The 27,687-nt window shown below is 47.7% G+C and overlaps 1 protein-coding gene across 6 annotated transcripts in view; it reads left to right on the top strand.

Annotated features, from left to right (window-relative positions):
- The window catches only part of LOC141078126 (uncharacterized), a 129,788-nt gene that overhangs the window by 9,916 nt on the left and 92,185 nt on the right, over positions 1-27,687 (top strand). The window contains exon 1 of one of the 6 annotated variants that reach the window (XR_012227659.1): positions 15,240-20,848. The exons of the other annotated variants lie outside the window; for them this stretch is intronic. The gene's annotated coding sequence lies outside the window, so the exon portion shown is untranslated. Of the gene's footprint in view, positions 1-15,239; positions 20,849-27,687 lie in introns of those variants that run through there. 6 annotated transcript variants of the gene reach the window in all.

The following is a 27,687-nucleotide window of genomic DNA, read 5'->3' as shown; positions in this document are numbered from 1 at the left end:
GTACTGGTCCCTGGAGGTGCAAGCTGTTGTGCACCAGGGAGCGTGTTCAGCGTCTGCAGTCACCACGTGGAGGCGTGGGTTCGAATCCCACTCCACACAGCGCAGCACTATGAGCCCTCGGGGCGCAGCCAGGGGTGGGATTCAGCGGGTTCTCCCCGGTTCGGTGGAACCGGTTGTTAAAGCTATTGCTCTCATTTTTGGCACCATTAGCCGGCTCTCACTTTTGAAAATGAGATTTCAAATTTTGAGGTCTGCGGCAGATTCTTTCCGGCGTCCATGCTCCCAGAGGCCACTGCAACATGGCGGCGGCCAGCAAGGGAAGTGCGGGGGCCTCCGGGCTGCGAAGAAATCGCGGCGGAGCCGCCGTCCCTGTACCGGAGCACAACCCGCTGCCACCACCGCACCGCAGAGCGCCGCCCGCTGCCACCACCACAGCTGCCCCTGCCCCAGCACAGCTGCCCCTGCCTCAGCGCTGCTGCTGCCCCTGCCTCAGCGCTGCTGCTGCCCCTGCCTCAGCGCTGCTGCTGCCCCTGCCTCAGCGCTGCTGCTGCCCCTGCCTCAGCGCTGCTGCTGCCCCTGCCTCAGCGCTGCTGCTGCCCCAGCGCTGCTGCTGCCCCTGCCTCAGCGCAGCTGCCTCTCCCCCAGCGCAGCTGCCCCAGCACAACCAACCTGCCCTAGCACAGAGCCGCCACCGCACGAGCCTGGACCACTGAATGACCCCTGTGACTACTTCACCTGTGCCAGATCCCTTCCCAGGTAAGCTGAATTCGGACTGTAAGACGGACCCCCATTTGACACATTATTTTTTTTCCCCCTATTTTCCTACTGAAAATTGGGGTGTTCTTATGGTCCGTTGCATCTTATAGTCCGAAAAATACGGTAATTTATCCTGAGATTACAGAGTCTGCAACTTTTCTATCTAGCCAGTTAGAAGTGACTCATTGTAACACTTAGGGTACCGTTACACCTAGCGATGCACCAGCGATCCCGACTAGCGATATGACGCGGTCAGGATCGCTGGTGCATCGCTAGGTGGTCGCTAGTGAGCTGCTACACAGGCAGATCTCACCAGCGACATTGCTGGGGACGGGAATCGCTACTTACCTGTCAGACGCGGCGATCCTGCGTCCTCCTGCCCTGGGCGCCACAGGAAGCCCAGCAGGAAGTGGCCGACGAGGAATGGACCAGGAGCTTCTCGCGCGATCAGTGATAACCAGCGGGGGAGCCGGTCGGAGGTAAGTATCACATGCAGGGATATCGCTAGCAATATCGCTGCAACGTCACAAAATCGGTGACTTTACAGCAATATAGAATCATAGAATCGTAGAGTTGGAAGGGACCTCCTGGGCCATCTGGTCCAACCCCCTGCTCAAAGCAGGATTCGCTGAATCATCCCAGTCAGATGTCTGTCCAGCCTCTGTTTGAAGACTTCCATTGAAGGAGAACTCACCACTTCTCGTGGCAGCCTGTTCCACTCATTGATCACTCTAACTGTCAAAAAGTTTTTTCTAATATCTAATCTGTGTCTCCTCCCATTCAGTTTCATCCCATTGCTTCTAGTCTTTCCTTGTGCAAATGAGAATAAAGTTGATCCTTCTACAATGTGACAGCCCTTTAGATATTTGTAGACAGCTATTAAGTCTCCTCTCAGTCTTCTCTTTTGCAAACTAAACATTCCCAAATCCTGCAACCTTTCCTCATAAGACAGGGTTTGCAGACCGGTCACCATTCTGGTCGCTCTTTTCTGAACTTGCTCCAGTTTGTTGATGTCTTTTTTAAAATGTGGTGCCCAAAACTGGACACAATATTCCAGATGAGGTCTGACCAAAGAGGAGTAGAGGGAAATAATGACTTCACGTGATCTAGACTGTATGCTTCTGTTAATACATCCTAGAATTGCATTTGCCTTTTTTGCTGCTGCATCACACTGTTGACTCATATTCAGTCTGTGATCTATTAGTATACCCAAGTCTTTTTCACATGTGCTGTCACTTAGCCCTATTCCTCCCATTCTATATATGCTTTTTTCATTTTTATTGCCCAGATGTAGTACTTTGCATTTCTCCCTGTTAAAAACCATTCTGTTAGTTGCTGCCCACTTCTCCAGTTTATTTAAATCTTTTTGAATCCTCTCTCTCTCTTCTCTAGTATTAGCTATCCCTCCTAGCTTTGTGTCATCAGCAAATTTAATCAGTTTACCCTCAATTCCTTCATCTAAATCGTTGATAAAGATGTTGAACAATACAGGGCCCAGGACAGAGCCCTGTGGTACCCCACTTGAGACATTCTTCCAACTGGATGTGCAGCCATTTACGACCACTCTTTGGGTCCGATCACTAAGCCAGTTATGAATCCACCTAACAGTTGCCTTGTCCATTCCATACTTAGTCATTTTTTCAATAAGGATTGTATGAGAGACTTTGTCAAATGCTTTGCTGAAGTCAAGATATACTATATCTACAGCATTTCCTTGATCCACCCAATCAGTGATACCGTCATAGAAGGAAATTAAGTTAGTCTGACATGACTTATTAGTTAGAAACCCATGCTGACTCTGTTTAATCACTTCATTCTTATCCAGGTATTGACATACATGTTGTTTAATAATTTGTTCAAAGATCTTTCCTGGTATAGAAGTCAGACTCACCGGCCTATAGTTGCCTGGGTCCACCTTCTTCCCCTTTTTGAAGATAGGAACAACATTTGCTCTTCTCCAGTCTTCTGGCACTTCTCCTGTTCTCCAAGAATTTTCAAAGATTATGGAGAGGGGTTCAAAAATATTGCTAGCGATATCGCAGTGTGTAACGGGGTCTTTACAGACAATGGCGTTTACCATCTGTCTGCAGAACTAAAGTAATGAAAAAGAAGCTGGTAATTAGCTTTCAAATGACATCCCAATGTCCCCTCTGGCTTTACCAGAGGCCCCAATGTCTGATTTGGACAGCAGATTTGAAAAGACATTTTCAGTCTGGGGCAGTCTTGGGGGTTCTCAATCCCCTTAACTACTCTGCAGAAGGGGTCAGGCAAATCAAGCTTGGCAGGAACATCATCCAGGAGGCCATCTACATACAGCAACATCACTTGTCCCCCTGCTCCAAATGGAATTTGAATTCAGGGGGTCAGAGCCTGGCTGTCCATGGATAAAAGTGGTCCTTGTGGTGCAGGCTTGAGGGTGCACAAATGCCCAACAGAGCACCACACAGCCCCAAGAACTGCTCCCTCACCTCAGTCTGGTAATTAGCTTTCAAATGACATCCCAATGTCCCCTCTGGCTTTGCCAGAAGTCCCACCAGGGGCCCCAATGTCTGATTTGGACAGCAGATCTGTACTGAAGTCCCTGGTGGTGCAAACTCTTGTGTCACCAGGGAGCATGTCAATATCAGCAGTACTGGTCCCTGGAGGTGCAAGCTGTTGTGCACCAGGGAGCGTGTTAAGCGTCTGCAGTCACCACATGTGGAGGCGTGGGTTCAAATCCCACTCCTTGACAGCAGCAGTACTGGTCCCTGGAGGTGCAAGCTGTTGTGCACCAGGGAGCGTGTTCAGCGTCTGCAGTCACCACGTGGAGGCGTGGGTTCGAATCCCACTCCTGACAGCGACAGTTTTTTTTTTTTTGTTTTTTTTTTAAAGAAAAGAAAATAAACCTAGTGGCAGCATGTGTAATAACAGTCTCCAGGTCTTATAGCCTAATGTATACACCATAAATATTTATATGTGTGTCTATACAGTTGGTGTATATATGTGTGAGTATATTTTTTAGCCTTAAAGTTTTGATTCTCCATCCTCATTTCTTTCTTTTCCAAATCAAAAAAACACTCGTGTGAGAGCAATCTGCATCCAAAAAAACTTAGGGATAGGGACAATTTAGTGAGTACGTCGGGCTCCCTTAAAAGGTCAATTCACCCAACGAACAAGGGTGCTGCTTGCTCGTCGGGTGAGATGGGCAGCACGATTATTATCATCTAACACGCTTTCCTAGGATAATCTGCCAACACAAATCTCTTCTTGAATGGACAATCGTTTCTTAAATGACAATTTATGCTGATAAAAAAAACAAAAGCTCTAAATTAGGAAGGAGGCTGGAGGGGGGGGCGTCAGGGGCTGGAGGGGGGAAGACAGAGGCTGGAGGAGGAAGTGTGGTGGTGTAGACGGGAATCTATCTGATTCCCAAAAGGAAGATGGAAGTCCACAGCATCCATGGGGTCCCTAGGAATTATCTAGTGTCCAGAGTAATCATTCTAAAGACATACTAATAGGGAATTTAGATTGTGAGCCCCATTGGGGACAGTGATGATGTGTGCAAACTGTAAAGCGCTGCGGAATATGTTAGCGCTATATAAAAAAATAAAGATTGAAACACCCACGATTATTACCAGCCATGACGTCCCTGTAGTCCTGGACTTGCCATTCCCTATTGTAAAAGGCCGGGACTTTAAATGGTTTTGGGAACTGAGGGAGGAGAGGGAAATGTCTGAAGAGAGTGCGGCAAGGTGGACTCGAGTAAAAATGGCAAGGGTTCCCCTGGTCGCCAGGGACATGGCGGCTGCAGAAAGGCAGGTCAGGCTGAACACTCTGAAGGAGACTGGGTCAGGTGCAAACAAACTTAATGTCCTAGATAAAGAGGTCACATTGCCGCTGACAAACCCCAGCAAAGAGGTAACAGTTGATGTGCTGAAAATTAAACTGACATATTGTGATGGTGGAGATGCCTCAGCAAAGATCGTGGTAGGAGAAATCCCAGAGAGTGCAGGTGGAGTGAAAACCCACAAAGGTTATGGAGAGTGGACTGGTGGTTCATTTGCCTCAGAGGTGGTGGAAAATGACAACTGTGCCAAAATTCTGGAAGAGGAAGGGAACTATACTGAGGCGTGTGACAACAGGACAGTAGGGGGTGAGAACTCCAGAGAACCCGAGGGTGGAGAGATGGAGTCTGGGAGCGAGAACATTGACTCTTCAGAGAGCCCTGTTGAGGCCCTAGGGGTGGTTGATGGTAATGGAGGGAAGACCCACAAAAATCTTAACCTGCAGATGAAGAAATAGGTTGAACTCTGAAGCAGCAGAGAGTGGGTTGGCAAGCTGCCCCATCTGAAACTTTAATTAATGAATTTATGGTCCGACACGTGCTAGCCAAAAGGGAACAGGCTCACGAAGTGGAGATGGTTAAAGAGACAATAAGAGACCATGTCGAGCGAGAAAAGGACCTGAGACAAGTGGCTGAGTACAGAGTTGATGAGCTGGAGAAGGAAGTCTCTGAGCTCAGAGGTCACTTGTCAACGTGTCAATCAGTGAACAAGGCCATATTGGAAAATATAGAGGTGCTTATATCGTAGATAAGTCTGCTGTGGCTAGAGTGAGGATTCCGGCTGATGATGAAGCCCAGGTAGCTGGTGAAGGTGGGATGGTTCCATTCTTCCTTGTCGGATCAATCTAGAGCCTTGAGAATATCCGAATGCTCCTGGAACATCGCATGGCGTACCTAAGAGTGGTAGAGCAGCTGACACTTGAGAGACTGCAAATTAATAAACAGCTGCAGGAAAGACGAAGAAGATGGCGGCCATTTTCAACTCGAGGTATTGAGAGACGAGGGTTTCTTTAAAGGCTTGAAGTACTCAACCGGAAGATAAATGGAACGACTCCTCTCTGGGTAATAAAGACAAAAGGAGAAACTGTCAATAGAGAGACAACCGAAAGTGGCCTGATGGAAGAGGACAAGGAAGAGTTAGAAGTAGTGACTCTTCTGTGAGTTCAGTGATGCGTGACCTAGGCAGGAAACCCCTGTAGCAGACGTGGTGACAAAGGGTCAGACCAGACAGAAGGTATAGGTGTCAGGGAATCACCACACTGTACTGACCGCCAGGGATGGGGGTGGTCCAACAAAGGGGCAACACTATCAGAGGAGGTGAAGGAGTCGGACGACGGATAGTTCCAAAAGGGTTCAGTGATTCGGCCCGATTTTGACAGACGGTGTGACTTTCAGAGGCGACTGAGATGGGTTTCTGGTCGGGTAATAGCAAGTGCCAAGCCTCGGAGCCTTAGGCAGAGTGGGGAGGTATGTGGTATGGCGAGTGTCCATGTGGTTAATGGGCGGTATGTATCACAGAGGTGGGTGGCCCTGTGATGGAAGCCTGGGCTTGTTTTGCTCAGCAGATGTACTGCTGAAGGTTAATATACATTGGGAAGGCTTCCAGGTGACTTGGAGAGATGGGTGGATCCAGACACCTACATACCCCACCCAAGGGGGTGTGTCTGAAGACCCAAGATGGAGTCTGTGTGTTTGTGCACGGGCAGTGCTGGCTAGGCTGTGCCAGAGAGAGAAAACCTGTGGTATACCTCGGGAGAGGATGCCTCTGAGGATAAGAGGTATCGAGGAACCTGTGGACAGTTAATGGACACTAATCCGTGTTAGGTACACCAAGACTCAGTGAGGTCCATGGGTACTGTAGAGCCGAACAGTGCACGGGGTGCTGCAAGTTACCAAGTACCTGAGATTCGGTTTATGCTCAGTATTAATAAATCGATTGGACTTTTGTTTTAACCCTGAGTGTCCCAGCGTATGCCTCAACGACTGGCCAAGTGAGTATTCCCCGTCCACAGATAGTCGAAGTGTCACAATGCATATACATACAGTCATACACATATTCCATGCATGTTTACACATACAGGCATATATCTACACATATACCATCATACATTCATACAGGCATATACCATGCATACATATGTTGAGGAGAGCCTTAAGATCAAATACTTAAATAACCTCGACATAAGAGATTGAGAACTACCCATAAAGTGTATTATTTCACCTTACATGAGCTTTTTCAGATCAAAGTGGGACACTAAAGATAGCTGCCATTTCCTGTTTCACCACACACCATGTGCTGGTATCCAAGATGACGCCCACTCTGATGACCTCATGGATCCGCCCACGATGACGCCCACTCTGATGACCTCATGGACCAACCCAGCCAGATTACCTTATGGATCCGCCCACGGACTAGCTCACTGCCCAACCCACTAACCAATGGAATACATCCGATCACTCCCATTTTAGAGCCCCCTTACAGGGGATATATAAACCTATGTTTGGATTAATAAAGCTCTTGGAGTTGTGCCATAGATTGATCGAAGAGAGGTTACATCCGCCTGTGTCTCTGGTGTGATTTCTTTATTGCACACTAATCAGTATCCATTTGGCCAGGAGCATGCAACTAGTGAACATTTCTTATTGCATACCTCCCAACTTTTGAAGAAGGAAAAGAGGGAAAAATAATGCGGCGCGCACAGCGAGCCGTGGCAAAATTTAGGCCACGCCCCTGACCACAACCATTTCACAACTATTCACACTCATGTCCATGCCCAACTGCACCCATTTAGCACTGCTGAATACACTGACTGGTAAAGAGGGCACAGTGGCTGGCATTATGGGCACAGTGGCTGGTACTATAGGCACACTGACAGGTACTGAGAAAAGAAAGAGAGAAAAAAGAAAACAGAAAGGAGAGCGAGAGAAAGAAAGAACAGAGAGAGGAAGAACAGCAAGAGAAGAAAGGACAGAGAGAGAAGAAAGAACAGAAAGAAAGAGGGGAAGAAAGAACAGAGCAAAAGTAAGAACAGAGAGAAAGAGAGAGGGGAAGAAAGAAAGAACAGGGAGAGAGAAAGGGGAAAGAAAGAACAGAGAGAAAGGGGAAAGAAAGCAAGAACAGAGAGAGAAAGAAAGAGGGGAAAGAAAGAAATAACACAGACAGAGAACAGAGAGAGAGAAAGAAGTAAAGAAAGAAAGAGGAAAGAAAAAGAAAGAAAGAACAGTGAGAGAGAAAGGAAAAAAAGAAAGATTAGAGAACGAAAGACCAGAGAGGGAGAAAGAAAAATAGAGGGAAAGACAGAACATAGAATGAGAAAGAAAGATTCTATAGCAGCCCAGCTCCCATTGTAACGCCCACCTGACCCTCCCGGTGCAGGACATATCATGATCCACTCACATGGCCAACATCCCCGATTCCAAGGCGATCCTGCTGTCCGCACTGTCGGAGGAGGACATGGTGATGGATCCGAAGCATTCCTGGTTCCGTCACAATCTCCTCATGAATTTACCTAATTTCCAGTACATCACTTCTGGTGGACTGTCATGTGCAAGTTTTAAAGTGCTCCGCCATGTACTCCTGTGTCCTTTGGGAAAAGCCTGCTTTGTATGCCTTGTACACACTTGGCTCCACTCTGTACATCCCATACACATATGGCTCCGCTACATACACCAAGTACACACACAACTCTGCTCTGTACACCTCATACATGTGCAGCTCCGCTCTGTACACCTCATACACACATGACGCGGCTCCATACACACGTGATTCCACTCCGTACGCCCCACACACACACGCGCAGCTCCGCTCTGTACACATGTGGCTTCGCTCTGTACACTTCATACACACACGGCTCTGCTCTGTACACACACAGCTCTGCTACATCCACCCTGTAAAGCACTCCTGACCCCACACAGAAACTTTACCTCATCCAGCACCAAGACAACCAGCACAGCAGAGTCCTGCAGAGTGCAGACACAGAGGCCCCTGATCATGTGAACCCTGACTCCTCCCCTCTCACAGGTCCTGTGCGTACAGAACACACAGCCCAGCCACATCATTACTGTTAGGTGTTGGGTTCCTGCAGTGGTTCAACAGGAATCCAGAACCTCACATTCTGTGGTATCCCATTGTCTTTCGACCGCAGAGAAGATTGCTCAGCAATCCCGGCTTCCCAGAGGCTCTGCCCAGACCTGCTCTGTGGGGCTGGCTATTGCTGCCACCTTTGGGTCAGCAATGGCAATGCAGGCTGCTCAGCAGCAAATCGCTCCAGAGGCTGTCCTTCTGTCGCTCCACTGAGTTTGCTCACGAGACGATCTCCCATTGGAGATCGGGAGCCACATGTCCAGATCCTTCTCCAGATCTGATTGGTCCATTTCAGGGATCTGGAAGCTTCCGGAAGGTCCTGGCTATAAAAAGTTTGCATGGCCACTCTGCTACTATGTGAATGATGATGGATGCATGAACCTGCGAATGACTCATTAAGATCCCCTCCCTCTGATATTACGAGTGTGTATAGGGACTTAGCTTTAGAGTCAGCGCCAGCCAGTGGCAAGCTATAGCCACAATAAGTATCCACACAGTACTAGCGTCCGACAGTGCGCCCCCTCTTGGGCATTGTCGACTAGCGGCAGTGTCTGTCGCTGCGCTGCAGTCTGCAGCTCCTTTTGGCGTCCGCAGTTGCGACGCCGCATACACGGTAGGTCTAGACGGATGCTGATCCTCTGCCAAGGGCCCAGCTCCTGTGACCATATACCGTGCGTGCACACCTCTGAGACCTGTGACACTGACAGGCTCAGCCCTTTTGTGTTTTGCACTTAAGGCATCTCTGTGAGTAAAACAGAGATCGCTCAGCGCACCTGGGTGACGTTCAACCTACGTGCGCTATACCGCCATATCGTACGTCCGGCATCAGCAAGCAGCAGTGTTAACACCTTCTGCACGGTGGACCCCGGGTGGCAAACGCACTTTACGTTATTTTATATTTAGTGCGTTCCGCCGTCCCTAACATTATACTAGCGCCAGGGTCTGGCTAGTAATGGCGGACCAGCAGCAGCTATTGCAGTACATTCGGCAGCTGGAGGGCAGGTTGGCGACTCTCGAGAGTTCCGCCTCAGCTGTGAAGGTTACTGAGGCTGCTGTGCAGTCAGTCGCAGAGGCTGTCTCGCATGTGTCCACGTCTGCACCGACAGTTTGCCGCCTCCCGTTGCCTGATAAATTTTCTGGTGACACTGCCTCCTGCAGGGGTTTCGTGAGCCAGTGCTCTATCCAGCTTGTTACTGGCCGCGTGATTCCCTACAGAGCGGGCTAAGGTGGGGTTTATCGTTTCCCTTCTGTCGGGCAGGGCGTTGGAGTGGGCCACGCCACTGTGGGAGCGTGGTGACCCTGTGATTCGGACCACTGCTCAGTTCCTAACATCTCTGAAGCAGGTCTTTTTGGGGCCACGGGTCACTCACGACACCTCTCTCCAGTAGCATTAACACAGGGATCCCTCTCGGTCAGCCAGTACGCCGTCCGTTTCCGGACACTGGCTTCCGAGCTGGAATGGCCTGATAAAACCCTCATCCCTGTGTTCTGGAGAGGTTTGGCGGAGCATGTTAAGGATGCTCTATCTACCAGGGAGGTTCCCATAAGTCTGGAAGAGCTGATTGCTATTTCCACCCGCATCGATCTCCGTTTTTCGGAGCGCGGGCTGGAGCGTGCTCAATCCAGACGGAAGATTAGCTTGGCTCCCAACCTCTTTGAACCTCTAGAACCTCTTGAGCAAGAGAGTTTACCTCCAGAGCCCATGGAGGTGTCCCACGCCGGTCTCAAGACACGGCCGGCACAACGCTCCACACGCTGTTACCAGTGTCGACAGTCTGGTCACGTGGCTAACAGGTGTTCGCAGCGGCCGAAAAAACGACCACGTCCACTGGTAATTGGTGAGGGTCTATTCGCTATGGAGACCGTCTCCCCCAATCCAGCGCTCCAAGGGATGTTAGATAGCGGTGATTCCTCCTGGGAGGTACAGGTCACAGTGGATTCCGGGGCAGAAGGGAACTTTATGTCCTCGTTCTTCGCCCAACAGCACGCTATCCCGTTGGTACCACTTCCTCACTCAGTACCCATCAGGGTGGTAAACGGGTCGACCTTATCATCCCAGATTACCCACCAAACAGCACCCCTTTAAGCTCTCAATTCCACCTTTTCATCGGGAGACGTTGTCCCTGCTCATTATGCCAGAGGGCATCGATCAGGTGCTCCTCGGGGTTCCCTGGCTCTGTTGCCATTCCCCTCATATAGAGTTCTCCTCGGGGAGAATAATAGAATGGAGCAAAGACTGTGTGGGAAAGTGCATGGGGGCAGTCGTCCAAGTAGCCTCTGCGGAGGTGCCTGCAGATCTTTCCGCGCCACCTACTGGGAATCTGAAGACCGTGGCTCCGGTCGTCCTCGAGTCACTGCTGCCAGGCAAGACCTTTGTCCCGCCTCATCTACGGTCCAAGGTTCTCACGTGGGCACACGCGTCCAGGGTGGATGGTCACTTTGGCTACAAGCAGACCACAAAACTCCTGGCAAGCTCTTATTGGTGGCCGCACAGGGCTCGGGACGCTAAAAAATACATTCAGGCATACGCCTCTTATGCTCGGAGCAGCTCCTCTAAACAGAGGCTGGCTGGGTTACTGTATCCCTTGCCGGTGGCAGACCGGGCAATGGAGGTTCGCGACAGTCTGGGTCGCACCCCGAATGTCACTCTATCCTCTAAAGTGAGTGAAGACGCCCGTCGACACACATCGGTGCCCCGCTCCAACTTCTCCTGGCGACTTAGCCATCCCTGACGCCTTCCACGTGTCCCTTCTCAAACCTGTTCACATGTCCCTGTTTTCCGAGTCATCTGTGGAGTCAGACTTGTCTTCGGACGAGCCCGAGGCCTATGCCTCTGTGGGACACAAGGTGGTACGTGGCAAAAAACTTTATTTGGTGGATTGGAAGGCTCAAGGGGAAGGGGGCCCTAGGGGGGGTAATGTTAGGTGTCGCGTTCCTGCTGCGGTTCTACAGGAATCTAGAGCCTCACATTCTGCAGTCTCCCATTGTCTTTCGACCGACCGACCGCAGAGGAGATTGCTCAGCAATCCCAGCTTCCCAGACACTCTGCCCAGACCTGCTCTGTGGGGCTGGCTATTGCTGCCACCTTTGGGTCAGCAATGGCAATGCAGTCTGCTCAGCAGAAAATCGCTCCAGAGGCTAAGTCCTTCTGTCGCTCCACTGAGCATGCTCACGAGACAATCTCCCATTGCAGAACGGGAGCCACATGTCCAGATCCTTCTCCAGATCTGATTGGTCCATCTCAGGGATCTGGAAGCTTCCGGAAAGTCCTGGCTATAAAAGGTTCGCATGGCCGCTCAGCCATGCGCTAGTATAGTCTCTAGTTGCTACTGTGTGAATGATGATGGTTGCATGAACCTGCGAATGACTCATTAAGATCCCCTCCCTCTGATATTATGAGTGTGTATAGGGACTTAGTGGGTCGCCCTCCCAGGGCCGTGGGGTACCGGGCCGGTGTCAGTGGGATGTGTCACAGCAGCGGTGGCCCTGGGCGCCCAAGTCAATGGCGGGGATGTGAATGGTGTAATGGAATGGAATAGTTTGTGACGCCACCTGTGGTGTTCGGCAAGGGAGGTGTTAAGCCGACGCTGCAAAGAGATCCTCTGGGACAGATGGTGTGATGCAGCAATGATGGTATAGCCCTCCACAGGCAGGGCTGTTGTCCCAGGGCAGTGTAGATGTGGGGACACTTTGATGGTGTAGTGTCCGGCGCAGGGGATGTAGCAGTGTCAGGCAGACGGACGCAGGAAGGAATGGAGGACACCAGGGCATGTAGTTCCAAGGCTTTACTCACAGTCAGTAGTGCCCGCTTCTGTGCCGTGTTCTCCAGGTCAGGGACCCAGTCAACCTCAGGCAAGATGGAAAGCTCCCCTCCACACTCCGCCAACTTATGTGCTTTTCCTGAACGTCTCCTCTATAGCGCCTTGAAGTGTGAAGATCTCCAGTACCGTGGTACGCTGGAGTTCCTCCTGTCAGATGTTCCCAAGAACCTACTTGTACGGCAGACAGCTGTAGCCTGCTTCAGGGACTCCCTCCTCCTGAGTCCCGGCTCCCTATACAATTGCTGTTGTGCCCCAAGTCTTAGATGGGAGTAGTGCATTTACAGCCATCTACTCCACCGGTGTCTGCTGCAGAACCATAAGTGTCCATACAACCTCGGGGATCGGGCCCCAGCCTTGCGCTGAGAACCTATAGTCAGGGTTCCTCTTCTAACCCACGTCCTCTCTGTTCTCTCTACTCCTTTGTTCCGTACTTGTCTTTCTTTCTTATGGAAGCTTAGGTTTCAGTTTTATGTCTTTCTCCTTCTGTTCCTTTCCTGTGCCAGGTGGCTCAGATCACTGAGGCAGCTGCAGCACTCCTTCCTCCATCCCTTCTTCCAGGGATCCTCACTCCTGTCTGAGTGACTTCCTACCCTCCCGACCTTCTGTCAGACTGAACCTCACATCCTATACTTTCCCACTCTTTTATGTATCTTAACTCCACCCACCTCCCAGCACATCCAGTGTTCCAAGCGGGGAACCACCAAAGGTGCTCTGCTACCCTCTGAGCATGGAGCCGCAATGTGGTTGTGCAGAACTACCCTGTTGTGTGGGGTGCGAGTGTTGGAGTGTAGAAAGGGAGTTCCCACCTTACTTGGATGGTGGGGTACCCCACCTTGGAGAGAGAGCAAGGTGCAGTACCTCTGTGGCGACTGAGCCTCAGGGGCGTCACACTTAGCTTTAGCGTCAGTAACAGCCAGTGGCAAGCTCTAGCCACAATAAGCATCTACACAGTACTAGCGTCCGACACTGCGCCCCTCTTGGGCATTGTCGACTAGCGGCAGTGTCTGTCGCCGCGCTGCAGTCTGCAGCTCCTTTTGGCGTCCGCAGTTGCGACGCCGCACGCACGGTAGGTCTAGACGGACGCTGATCCTCTGCCTAGGGCCCAGCTCCTGTGACCATATACCATGCGTGCACTCCTCTGAGACCTGTGATGCTAACAGGCTCAGCCCTTTTGTGTTTTGCACTTAAGGCATCTCTGTGAGTAAAACAGAGATCGCTCAGTGCACCTGGGTGACGTTCAACCCGCGTGCGTTATACCGCCATATTGTACGTCCGACATCAGCTAGCAGCAGTGTTAACACCTTCTGCACGGTGGATCCCGGGCAGCGAACACACTTTACGTTATTTTATATTTAGTGCGTTCCGCCGTCCCTAACAATTGCAGGCTGCGGTGGCTCTCTGGGAGGGTGAGGATCATGGGGTCGGTGAATGGTGGGGCATGGCGGCTCAGTGCAATGCGGGAAAAATAGCGTCCCGGGCGGGACGCGGGTTGGGGGTGTCAAAAACTGGACTGTCCCGCGAGAATCGGGACTGTTGGGAGCTTTGCTTATTGTTCAACCTAACACATACACATATACCATGCATACATACACATCCAGGCATATACCATGCATATATACACATCCAGGCATATACCATGCATACATATACTATGCTATATTAACAAGTTATTACACTAAGGTTCAGATACGGCTTTAAATAAGGCTACTACTTATTTTAAAGTACAAAATTAAAGGAATAGTATAATTGAATAGTATGATTGCGTACACTTTTGTATATTTTAAGATACAAAGGTTAAGTACATATAAAGATTAAATACATATAATGATTAAGCACATATAAACATTAACTACATACTGTATACTCACATCATCACCAAGAAGCTTTTAAACATCATCCATCTGGAATATCAGAGATGCACCAAGACAGAGAACCCCTGGGAAATTCACAACACTGCATGGGCGTCCCCACTTGTGCAGGTATTACAACACTGTACACGTGTACAGGTACCCAGGTTTCTGCTTCTGTCTTAGTTATGTTTCTCTGGCCTTATATACAGAGTGGGCCATTTATATGGATACACCTGGGTGGGCCATTTATAAAGTTGGATCTAAAATGGCCCACTTCAAAATGGCTGCCATGGTCACCACCCATCTTGAAAAGTTTCCCCCTCCCATATACTAATGTGCCACAAACAGGAAGTTGATATCACCAACCATATAGGAATAAATGTTAGCACAGCCAAACAGGGAGGTGCCACACAGTAGGTTCCCAAACCTTATAACCAAGTATCAAATACCAGGCACACTCAAGGATTTTTGGTGCAAAAAAATCAGAATTTTAATGCATACAGTAGCCACTAATTACAAACGTTTCGGTCGTGATAGACCTTCATCAGTGTACTAGGGTTAATTTCTAGATGCTAGTGTGAGTAAATCACAAATAGTAGCCAAATAGCCAAAGATCAGGTAAAGAGTGTAGCCCGGAACTTAGGTGGTCAGTGACCTGCAGTATGCCAAAATAGGTATATGCCAGGTATCCTATGTCACAGTATCCACCGCAAGACAGGGAGTTGTCACCTCCCTATGTTCCGTACTACACTCTTTACCCGATCTTTGGCTACTATTTGTGATTTACTCACACTAGCATCTAGAAACTAACCCTAGTACACTGATGAAGGTCTATCACGACTGAAACGTTTGTAACTAGTGGCTATTGTATATATTAAAATTCTGATTTTTTTTTTTGCACCAAAAATCCTTGGGTGTGCCCGGTATTTGATATCACCAACCATTCCCATTTTATTTAGGTGCATCTATATATATGGCCCACCCTGTAGTGATTTACACTGTGTAACTCTGGTTTCACCATGCCCTTCCAGTGGCCAGCTTTCAAGATTAGGTGAAATGGAGATACCATGGCTATTTGCTGGCTTTCATGCCAGTTCTCATGGTCATAACCCATTCGGGCCGGGTTCAGTCATTTAACCCTTTCAGTAACGCCCTTCGGTGCCCACTTAGATGCCCTTTTTATGCAGTTTTATCATATTTGTAGCTGCTTTTAAGCGTTATTCACAGCAGGGCTCCTCGCCGCATTGTATTTTATTAGAGCAGGTGGAGGCGTTGGTCTGCTCCTATCACCAAAATGTACCTTTCAGGTTATCCCTCAAGTACCCTCACTTGTCTCTTCTTTTGAGGTCCATGCCGTCAGACTCTACACCCCCTTCTCAATGCAAGTGGCGGTGGTATATCATTCTCCCGGCCCCTCCCATCAGTTCCTGGATCATTTTGCCACTTGGCTTCCACATTTTCTCTCTTGTGACATCCCTACCCTCATCATGGGCGATTTCAACATCCCCATTGCTCTTCCCCTCTCCCTATCTGCTACTCACCTTTTATCTCTAACCTCCTCGTTCAGCCTTTCGCAGCTTACTAATTCTCCAATGCATGGAGACAGAAACTCCCTCGACTTGGTCTTCTCTCGGCTTTGTGCAGTGGATGATTTTGCAAACTCCCCTCTCCCGCTCTCTGACCACAACCTTCTTTCATTCTCTATCAAGAACTGCCAGGCCGCTCAGGTCACCCCCACTGTCCATACTTATAGAAACATACAGGCCATTAACACCCAGAAACTTATGGAGAACTTGCAGTCTTCATTGGCCCCTATCTCCTCCCTCTCATGTCCTGATTCTGCATTGAAACATTACAATGAAACACTTCAAAGTGCCCTGGATGAATTTGCACCTCCTAAACATAGACCACCACAACACAGATGGCGACAACCCTGGCATACCCTGCAAACACGTTTCCTGCAGCGGCGCTCCAGGTGCGCTGAACGTCTGTGGAGAAAATCCAATCTACACGAAGATTTCATCCATTATAAGTTTATGCTTAGAACATACAACACTGCCCTTCACATCTCAAAACAAACCTATTTCAACACGCTCATCACCTCACTGTCCAATAACCCTAAACGTCTCTTTGACACTTTTCATTCTTTACTCAACCCAAGAGTACAGGCCCCAACCACGGAGCTTCAACCTAACGATCTGGTGAATTACTTCAAAGAAAAAATTGACCAGCTCGGACAGGAAATTATCTCCCTATCACCTCATACCATGCACTGTCCTCTGTTGTGAGTTCATTTTTCCCTTCACCAGTGAGGTCTGATGAACTCCCTCTTCTGGCGATGGAAGGTAGTGAGGCTGATCACCAAACAGCTGAGCAGGTAGATGATGACTGGGTCACAGGAACTGATGACTGGATATAAGGCAGCCGACGCCCTGCTGCCTCGCTGGTGAATTCCTGCTGGATTCTTGGAGACCAGTCTGATTTCTGCTTCTCAAAGCTAAGTGTTGCTCTGCCTTTTGTACACTTTAGTTCTGGTTTTGTTTGCCTTGTTTTTTGGAGTTCAGCCATCCCCGGCCGGGGGTGAGCTGAATTCCATTTTTGTCTCTGATCTGTTGATCTCTGGCTCTGTCTTCAGAATATACCTAAGTGCTGATATAGTCTTTTTGAAGCCTAGTGACTTCAGGGCCTGTTTTTCCTATTAGTCTGTTGGTTCATTTTTGGATAGGGTTTTTGCGGATTGCAGACAGCAGCTTTTCTATCCTGTCCTATTTAGTTAGCTTGGGCTCCATCATTTGCTCAAACTACCTTTCTATCTGTGTTAGTGTTTTTCATCTTGCTTCACAGTCATTATATGTTGGGGGCTGCCTATTCCTTTGGGGTCTGCTCTGGGGCAGTTTAGATTTCCCCTTTCTGTCTTTAGGCTAATTTAGTTCTCCGGCTGTGATCGAGGGGTCTAAGGCACCGTAGGAACCCCCCACGGCTACTGCTAGTTGTTGTGGATAGGTTCAGGGGTCTGCAATCCGATAGCTTCCAACTTCTCTGGTTTTCTGGACTTAGCTATTATTTTTGTTTTTTCCTCCTTCGGTGACTCATCCATAACAGTCCTCCCTCCCCCACTGCATCTAGCGCACTCTATGATTTTGAACCAGTCACAGAAGAAGAAGTAAGCAGGCTCCTTGCATCATCTCGCCCAACTACTTGCACCAGTGACCCATTTCTGTCACATCTCCAGTCCCTTTCCCCTGCTCTCACCCCTCACCTAACTAAAATAACCTCTCTCTCTCTTCTGGTATCTTTCCCTCCTCATTTAACCATGCCATCATATATCCACTACTTAAAAAAACCATCCCTCGACCAAAACTGTGCCGCTAAGGGTACCGTTACACCTAGCGACTCACCAGCGATCCTGACCAGCGATATGATGCGGTCAGGATCGCTGCCACACAGGCAGATCTCACCAGCGACATCGCAGGGGACGGGGATCGCTACTTACCTGTCAGACGCGGCGATCCTGCGTCCTCCCGCCCGGCTCCACGCGTCGCTCATCGTCACAGCAGGAAGCGCCGCAGGAAGCTGACGATGAGAAATGATCCAGGAGCTTCTCGCGCGATCAGCAATAACCAGCGGGGGAGCCGGTCGGAGGTAAGTATCACATGCAGCGATATCGCTAGCAATATCGCTGCAACGTCACAAAATCGGTGACTTTACAGCAATATTGCTAGCGATATCACAGTGTGTAACGGGGGCTTTACTATAGACTTGTCTCTAATCTTCCCTTCATCTCTAAACTCCTGGATTGCCTGTCAACTCCCGTCTTATCTACTATTTCTTTGATAACACTCTTCTCGACCCTCTCCAATCCAGTTTCCGTTCTTTACGCCCTACTAAAACTGCCCTCACTAAAGTCTCTAATGATCTACTAACAGCTAAATCATATGGTCATTAGTCCATGCTAATTCTCTTGGATCTCTCTGCAGCATTTGACACTGTGGATCATCAGCTCTTCCTCACTATGCTCCGTTCCATTGTCCTCAAGGACACCGTTCTCTCCTGGTTCTCCTCCTATCTCTCTGACCGCTCCTTTACTGTATCTTTTGCAGGTTCCTCCTCCTCTCATCTTCCCCTTACTGTTGGGGTTCCTCAAGGATCAGGTCAAACAATCAGTAGATTGGTCAAACAATCAGTAGATTTGGTTTCCAGTACCATCGCTATGCTGATGACACCCAATTATACGCTTCTTCTTCTGACATCACGCCTGCCTTTCTAGAAAACACCAGCGATTGTCTAAACGCTGTGTCTAACATCATGTCCTCACTATATCTGAAACTGAACCTGTCAAAGACTGAACTCCTTGTGTTTCCTCCCGTTGCTAATGTACCTATACCCGACATTGCCATTTCCGTGTGTGGTTCCACTATTACTCCCCAGCAACATGCCCGCTGTCTTGGGGTCATACTTGACTCCGAGCTTTCCTTTGCCCCCCACATCCGATCACTGGCTCGCTCTTGTTATCTGCACCTCAAAAACATTTCTAGAATTCGACCTTTTCTTACTTTTGACTCCACAAAAACTCTTAGGCTGTGTGCCCATGTAAGCGTTTTTGAAGCATTTGTCCAGGTCAAAATGCTTCAAAAACGCATACAAGAAGCATCCCATTCGTTTTAAATGAAGTCCACACATTTTGTGCACATTGATGCGCTTTTTTTCCGCGAAAAACGCTTCACGGTAAAAAATGCAGCATGCTCATTAATTTTGCAGAAAAGTCAGCGTTTTTGCTCTTTCCTATGAGTCAGAAAACACATGGAAAAAAACGCATAAACGCGCGGTTTTCGCGCGGAAATAAAACGCGCGTTTTCTGGGAAGGAGTCCGATTTTGAAGCAGAAATTTTCTGCATACGTGGGCACATAGCCTCACTGTTTCTCTTATTATTCTTGTCTTGACTATTGTAACTCTCTTCTAATCGGTCTCCCTCTTACCAAACTCTCCCCCCTCCAATCTGTCTAGAATGCTGCAGCCGGGATCACATTCCTCGACAATCGTTAGGCTAAGTTCACACATAGCGGAATTCCCACGGAAGTTACCGCGAGAATTCCGGAATTCCATTCCGCGGGAAAATCGCATTTTAAATTCCCGCGATTTTCCCATGGAAAAACTAGCGATTTGCAAGCGTAATTAGCTTACGGAATGCTAGCGTTTTCCAAGCGATCTGGAGCATCGCTTGGAGAACTGATTCACAGGTTGGTCACACTCGTCAAACATAGTGTTTGACGAGTGTGACCAACATTTTACTATTGAGGCTGCCTATGCAGCATCAGTAGTAAAAGATAGAATGTAAAAAATAATCAAAAAAAATATTGTTATTCTCATCTTCCGGCGTCCCACGCAGCCTTTCCGCCTCTCTCCACGCTCCCGGCATCGTCCGGTCCGAGACCGCGACGTCATTGCAGTCATTCTCGCAAAGGATTACTGGGACCGGAAGATGCTGGGAGCGTGGAGAGAGGCGGGAAGTCCTCACCCACAAAGCTCTCCGTGGCTCAGCGCCACCCTACATCTCCTCCCTCGTTTCAGTCTACCACCCTATCCGCGCCCTCCGTTCTGCTGACCTGAGGTTAGCATCCTCAATAATCAGAACCTCCCACTCCCGTCTCCAAGACTTTACACGTGCTGCACCAATTCTTTGGAATGCACTTCCCAGGTCAATACGATTAGTCCCCAATCCCCACAATTTTAAGCGTGCCCTGAAAACCACATTTATTCAGACTGGCCTATCGCCTCAACACATTAACCTAATCTATCCCTGTGTGGCACAGCCAAAAGTTTTACCATAACCAGGTTCCCCGCGTCATGTTCCCACATGCTTTATGCATCCATTAGCCCTCTGTGTCTGTACTGTTACACACTTAACATTATGGCTGGTCCATACAATCAGGGCAACTGTTACCACCCACCTTTCGTGTCTACCTCTTTCCTCATAGACTGTAAGCTTGCGAGCAGGGCCCTCATTCCTCTTGGTATCTGTTATAATCTATGTGATTATTGTTATGCTGTAATGTCTATTGTCTGTACAAGTCCCCTCTGAAATGTAAAGTGCTGCGGAATATGTCAGCGCTATAAAAATAAAATTTATTATTATTTATTTTTAAGTTTTGTCATTAAATCTGTAAAAAAAAAAAAAAAAAAAAGGGGAAAAAAAATTCTGAATAAAAAAAAAAAAGCTTCAGTTTGGTAAAACATGGCTTCTGGAATAAGATGAAGAAAATTCCCCTCTAGGGGCCACAAGCTGCATTCCCCCTGGTGACGGTGTGACTTCCTGTCGTCCACACTTCTCTCCTATGGGGAGATGCTGGACAGTGTGGGCGGGGCCACAGCTTCCTCCCGTCTGCTCTATGGAGGAGGAGGCGCCGCCCCTTCTGGTCACATGGGCATGATGTCACCACAGGTCCTGTGTGCACAGAGCAGTCATATATGTGGCGGACGCTCCTGGACCTTCTGCTTTCTGGGCCGGTTCCTCCTGTAAGTCCTATTAACCCTTCCGCCCCCTGTCTTCTCCTTTCTGACAGGACAATCTCTGAATTCGGACAGTGTGACAGGAATTTCAGCAATGTGGAAGGAAGAAATGACAATTTTACTGTTTTCCTCACAGAAATGTCACTTTAGCCCCAAATATATCATTGTCCTAAAGGTGACAGGAGCGCTGAGGCCGCACAGTGCGCCGTGTCTAATGAGTGCCGATACCCCACAGGCTCGGGAGGGAAGGGGCGCCATTGTGGCTGGGATAGACGGCGGACGCCGTGTGACGTGTGAAGAGCTCTGACACCAGAACAGCAGAGACCCCACAAGTGGCCCCATGTTACCCCCTCCACCTCTGGGGGCTCATCTAGGGGGCAGGGAGGATTATTAACCCTCAGGGGTCACAGAATTGTGTAACATTGAGCGGAGGAATGAAATGTTCCCAGTAAAATGTCGCTCCGTCCCCAAGTCTGTAATTATCACACGGGAGAAGAGGAGAAAACAGAAACCACTTGTTCCACAATTTCCCCTGAGCGCCGATACCCCATAAGGGGCCGGACACTCCTCAGGAGGGAAGGGGCGCCATTGTGGCTGGGATAGACGGTGGACGCCGTGTGAAGAGCTCTGACACCAGAACAGCAGAGACCCCACAAGTGGCCCCATGTTACCCCCTCCACCTCTGGGGGCTCATCTAGGGGGCAGGGAGGATTATTAATCCTCAGGGGAATCGCTTGTGTAATACACGACCGCTCCAAAGTTTGGGGTCACCCAGACAATTTTGTTTTCCATGAAAACTCCGACTTTTATTCATCTATTGAGTTGCCAAATTAATTTAACCCCTTAAAGGGAGTCTGTCACCCCATTTTAGCGCTATAAGCTGGGGCCGCCGCCATCAGGGGCTTATCTCCAGCATTCTGTAATGCATTCTGTAATGCTGTAGATAAGCCCCCGATGTAACCTAAAGATAAGAAAAACACGTTAGATTATACTCACCCCGGCGTTCAGTCCGGTCCGATTGGTGTCTCCTTCCCGTCCGGCGCCTCCCATCTTCATACGATGATGTCCTCCTAACTTCTCCCTCGGCTCCTGTGCAGGCGTGCTTTATTGGCCCTGTTGAGGGCAGAGCAGAGTACTGCAGTGCGAGGGGCCGGGAAGGTCACAGAGGTCCCACGCATGCGCAATGCAATACTCTGCTCTGCCTTCTACAGGGCAGATAAAGTACGCCTGCACAGGAGCCGAGGGAGAAGGTAGGAGGAGGACGTCATCGTATGAAGATGGGAGGCCCTGGACCGGACTGCAACACCCCCCGCCCCCCGGTGAGTATAATCTCACGTGTTTTTCTTACCTTTCGGGTTACATCGGGGGCTTATCTACAGCATTACAGAATGCTGTGGATAAGCCCCTGATGGCGGTGGCCGCAGCTGATAGGGCTAAAATGGGGTGACAGATTCCCTTTAATAAACGGAGCTTTTTTCGTTTTTCGCTCCCCTTATTTCCAGAGCAATAATTTGTATATTTCTCCGTCAGTATGGCCGTGTGAGGGTTATTTTTTGCGGGGTGAGTTGTGCTTTTGAACGACACCATTGCTTCTACCATGTCTTGTACTCAAAATCGGGAAAAAAATTCCAAGTGCGGTGAAATTGCAAAAAAAGTGCAATCCCACACTTGTTTCTTGCTTGGCTTTTTTGCTAGGTTCACTAAATGCTAAAACTGCCCTGCCATTATGATTCTCCAGGTCATTACGAGTTCATAGATACCAAACATGTCTACGTTCTCTTTTATCTAAGTGGTGAAAAAAAATACAAAATTTGCTAAAAAATAAGCACAATTTTCCAAGCCCCGTAACATCTCCATTTCTCCATTTTTCGTGATCTTGTGCTTGGTGAGGGCTTATTTTTTGCGTACCGGGCTGATGGTTTTAATGATACCACGTTTTTGCAGATACATTCTTTTGATCACCCGTTATTGCATTTTAATGCAATGTCACGGCGACCAAAAAAAACGTAATTCTGTCATTTGATTTTTTTTCTCGCTACGCCGTTTAGCAGTCGGGTTCATCCTTTTTTTATTGATAGATCGGGCGATTCTGAATGCGGGGATACCTAATATCTGTAGGTTTGATTTTTTTTTTTATTTTATTTTGATTGGGGCGAAAGAGGGGTGATTTGAATTTTTATGTTTTATTTTCTTTCATTTTTAAACACTTTTTTTTTTGTTATTTTTGGCATGCTTCAATAGCCTCCAAGGGAGAGTAGAAGCATGCCATACTTGATCAGCTCTGCTACATATGGGAGATGAGCAGATCGCCCATATGTAGCAGTAGTACAGCATTGCTATGAGCAATCTGACGGCAACAACCATAGAGGTCTCTATGAGACCTCTGATTGTCATGGCAACGTGTCGCTGACACCCGATCACGTGACGGGGGTTGGTGATACGCTCATTTCCGGCTGGACGCCGGAAGTACTAGTTTAATGCCCGCTGTCAGTGTTTGACAGTGAGATTTAACTAGTTAATAGGCGCGGGCAGATCTTGATTCCGCCCGCGCCTCTTGCCGGCACATGTCAGCTGTTTATAACAGCTGACATGTCGAGGTTTTGAAGTGGGCTCACCACCGGAGCCCACATCAAAGCAGAAGATACTGACCGCTGATGTACTATCCCGTCAGCGGTCTGTAAGGGGTTAAAATCTCGTCCAGACATGGACAAGGTTCGAAAAAAAGATTTTTATTTGAAATAATAATTTTCTCCTTTAAACTTTGCTTTCGTCAAAGAATGCTCCCTTTTCAGCAATTTCAGCATTGCAGACCTTTGGCATGTGTACCAAACGGTCAAGCTGCTCCCACAACTGCTCAATGGGGTTGCGATCTGGTGACTGCGCTGGCCACTCCATTACAGATAGGATACCAGCTGCCGGTTTCTTCCCTAAATAGTTCTTGCATAATTTGGAGGTGTGCTTTGGGTCATTGTCCTGTTGTAGGATGAAATTGGCTCCAATCAGACTCTGTCCACAGGGTATGGCATGGCGTTGCAAAATGGAGTGATAGCCTTCCTTATTCAAAATCCCTTTTACCTTGTACAAATCTCCCACTTTACCAGCAAGAAAGCAACCCCAGACATCACATTACCTCCACCATGCTTGACAGATGGCGTCAGGCACTCTTCCAGCATCTTTTCAGTCGTTCTGCGTCTCACAAATGTTCTTCTGTGTGATACAAACACCTCACACTTGGATTCGTCTGTCCATAACACTTTTTTCCAATCTTCCTCTGTCCAATGTCTGTGTTCTTTTGCCCATATTAATGTTTTCTTTCTATTAGCCAGTCTCAGATATGGCTTTTTCTTTGCCATTCTGCCCTGAAGGCCAGCATCCCGGAGTCGCCTCTTCACTGTAGACGTTGACTCTGGCGTTTTGCGGGTACTATTTATTGAAGCTGCCAGTTGAGGACCTGTGAGGCATCGATTTCTCAAACTACAGACTTTAATGTACTTGTTACTCAGTTGTGCAGTGGGGCCTCCTACTTTTCTTTCTACTATGGTTAAAGCCTGTTTTTGCTCTAGGAGTAGTACACACCGTTGTAGGAAATCTTCAGTTTTCTTGGCAATTTCTTATATAGAATTTCTAAGAACGAGAATAGACTGTCAAGTTTCACATGAAAGTTCTTTTTTTTCTGGCCATTTTGAGAGTTTAATGGAACCAACAAATGTAATGCTCCAGATTCTCAACTAGCTCAAAGGAAGGTCAGGTTTATAGCTTCTCTAATCAGCCAAACTGTTTTCAGCTGTGCTAACATACTTGCATAAGGTTTTTCAAGGGTATTCTAACCATCCATTAGCCTTCTTACACAGTTATCAAGCACAAAGTACCATAAGAACACTGGAGTGATGGTTGTTGGAAATGGGCCTCTATACACCTATGAAGATATTGCATTACAAACCAGACGTTTGCAGCGAGAATAGTCATATACCACATTAACAATGTATAGGGTGTATTTCTGAATCGTTTAATGTTAGCTTCATTAGAGAAAACTGCTTTTCTTTCAAAAATAAGGAAATTTCTAAGTGACCCTAAACTTTTACATGGTAGTGTGCTTTAATATTAGCCGTATTTCCTGTTGGCAGGTATACCTTTTCTTTTAGGATTTGATTAAAAACTTCCACCAGTGGAGAAGAAACCTCTTCTACTAATGTTTTGCAGAACTCCCCTGGCAGCCCATCTGGTCCGGGGGCCTCGCTATTTTTCAGGGAGTTAATAGTGTCTAGTATCTCTTCCTTTCTTATTGTAGAGTTGAATCTTTCTCACCTTCTGAGACTGTTGGGAGGGATAGTCTATCTAGGAATGTCTTCCCCTCTTCTCCATCTACTGGTTCTTGTTCATACAATGTGTTATAGTATTTATGCCAGCTGTCATTTATGATTTTTGGGTCTGTTTGTGGTGAACCTTTGTGATCATTCAAGCTACCTATAAATATCATAGGTGTTCGACCTTTTGCCAAGCGAGCCAATAATGAACCAGCCTTATTAGGCTGGTTTCACATTTGCGCTTTTGTGCGCTGCGCATCGTGCGCACCCGTGCGCATGCGCACTGCGCACCTATGTTTAACATGACGTGCGCATGGTCTTGCGCACGGTTGCGTTTTCGTGCGCATGCATTTTTTTGTCTTTTGCGCCAGGCGCGCCAGACGCAACATGTTGGATTTTTTGGTGCGCCCTGTCTCGGCAAAAAAACGCATGCGCACGCTTGCGCACGGAATGCGCAAAAACAACACATTGAAGTCTATGGGAACGCATGCGTGAGCATGGTCTTGCGCACGGTTGCGTTTTTTTGCGCATGCGTTTTTGAGTGAAACAAGTCTAGAATGTTCTCTAGACAATGGAAAAAATGTCACACCTAAAAACGCATGTGCATAAAAAAACGCAAATGCATGCAAAAACGCATGTAAAACGCAAGCAACGCTGCGTTTTTTTTGACGCATCAGCGTGCGCATGTTAAAAAAACGCGCGTTTGTTTTGCGTTTTTCTTTGCGTTTTTTATGCGCACGATGCGCTGCGCAAAAAAACGCTAATGTGAAACTAGCCTTACCGTATCTAAAAATTCAGACGTTTTTTGGTTCCCCCTTATTCTTTCTAGTCTGTCCAGCTAAAGGTCAAATTCCGCTTTAGCTTTGATCCATTTATGCCTATTTTCTAAATTGGGTCAGTTAACCCCTTAACCCCCAAGGGTGGTTTGCACGTTCATGACCAGGCCAATTTTTACAATTTTGACCACTGTCACTTTATGAGGTAATAACTCTGAAACACTTCCATGGATCCCAGTGATTCTGACATTGTTTTCTCGTGACATATTGTACTTCATGTTAGTGGTAAAATTTCATTCAATTAACTTGCGTTTATTTGTGAAAAAAACGGAAATTTGGCGAAAATTTTTAAAATTTCGCAATTTTCCAACTTTGAATTTTTATGCCCTTAAATCACAGAGGTACGGCACACAAAAAACTTAATAAGTAACATTTCCCACATGTTTACTTTACATCACCACAATTTTGGAACCAAAACTTTTTTTTGTTAGGAAGTTATAAGGGTTAAAAGTTGACCAGCGATTTCTCATTTTTGCAACACCATTTTATTTTTAGGACCACATCACATTTGAAGCCACTTTGAGGGGTCTATGTGATAGAAAATACCCAAAAGTGACACCACTCTAAAAACTGCACCCCCTTAAGGTGCTCAAAACCACATTCAAGGAGTTTATTAACCCTTCAGGTGCATCACAGGAATTTTTTGAATATTTAAAAAAATGAACATTTAACTTTTTTCACAAAAAAAATACTTCAGATTCAATTTTTTTTATTTTACCAAGGGTAACAGGAGAAATTGGACTGCAAAAGTTATTGTGCAGTTTGTCCTGAGTACGCTGATACCTGATATGTGGGGGGGAACCACTGTTTCGGCGCATGACAGAGCTCAGAAGGGAAGGAGCGCCGTTTGACTTTTTCAATGCAAAATTGGCTGGAATTCAGATTGGATGCCATGTCACGTTTGGAGAGACCCTGAATTACCTAAACAGTGGAAACCCCCCACAAGTGACCCATTTTGGAAACTAGACCCCCCAAGGAACTTGTCTAGATATGTGGTGAGAACTTTGAACCCACAAGGGCTTCACAGAAGTTTATAACGTACAGCGGAACAATAAAAAAATCATATTTTTTCCACAAAAATAATCTTTTCACCCCCAATTTTTATTTTCCTAAGGGTAACAGGACCCTAAAAGTTATTGTGCAATTTGTCCTGAGTACGCTGATACCCCATATGTGGGTGTAAACCACTATTTCGGCGCATGGCAGAGCTCGGAAGGTAAGCAGCGCCATTTGACTTTTTTGGCTGGAATTGAGATCGGACACCATGTCACGATTGGGAAACCCCTGATGTACCAAAACAGTGGAAACCCCCCACAAATGACACCATTTTGGAAACTAGACCCCCCCAGGAACTTATCTAGATGTGTGGTGAGAACTTTGAACCCCCAAGGGCTTCACAGAAGTTTATAACGTACAGCCGTACAATTAAAAAATCATATTTTTTCCACAAAAATGATCTTTTCACCCCCAATTTTTATTTTTCCAAGGGTAATAGGACCCTAAAAGTTATTGTGCAATTTGTCCTGAGTACGCTGATACCTCACATGTGGGGGTAAACGACTATTTGGGCGCATGGCAGAGCTCGAAAGGGAAGCAGCGCCATTTGACATTTTTGGCTGAAATTGAGATCGGACACCATGTCGCGTTTGGAGAGCCCCTGATGTACCAAAACAGTGAAACCCCCCACAAATGACCCCATTTTGGA

This window comes from Dendrobates tinctorius, unplaced genomic scaffold (assembly GCF_039654945.1).
Source record: "Dendrobates tinctorius isolate UK_male_01 unplaced genomic scaffold, ASM3965494v1 ptg000504l, whole genome shotgun sequence".
Lineage (NCBI taxonomy): Eukaryota > Metazoa > Chordata > Amphibia > Anura > Dendrobatidae > Dendrobates > Dendrobates tinctorius.
Note: the sequence above shows the minus strand (reverse complement) of the source record. Positions and strands in the feature narration are given on the sequence as shown.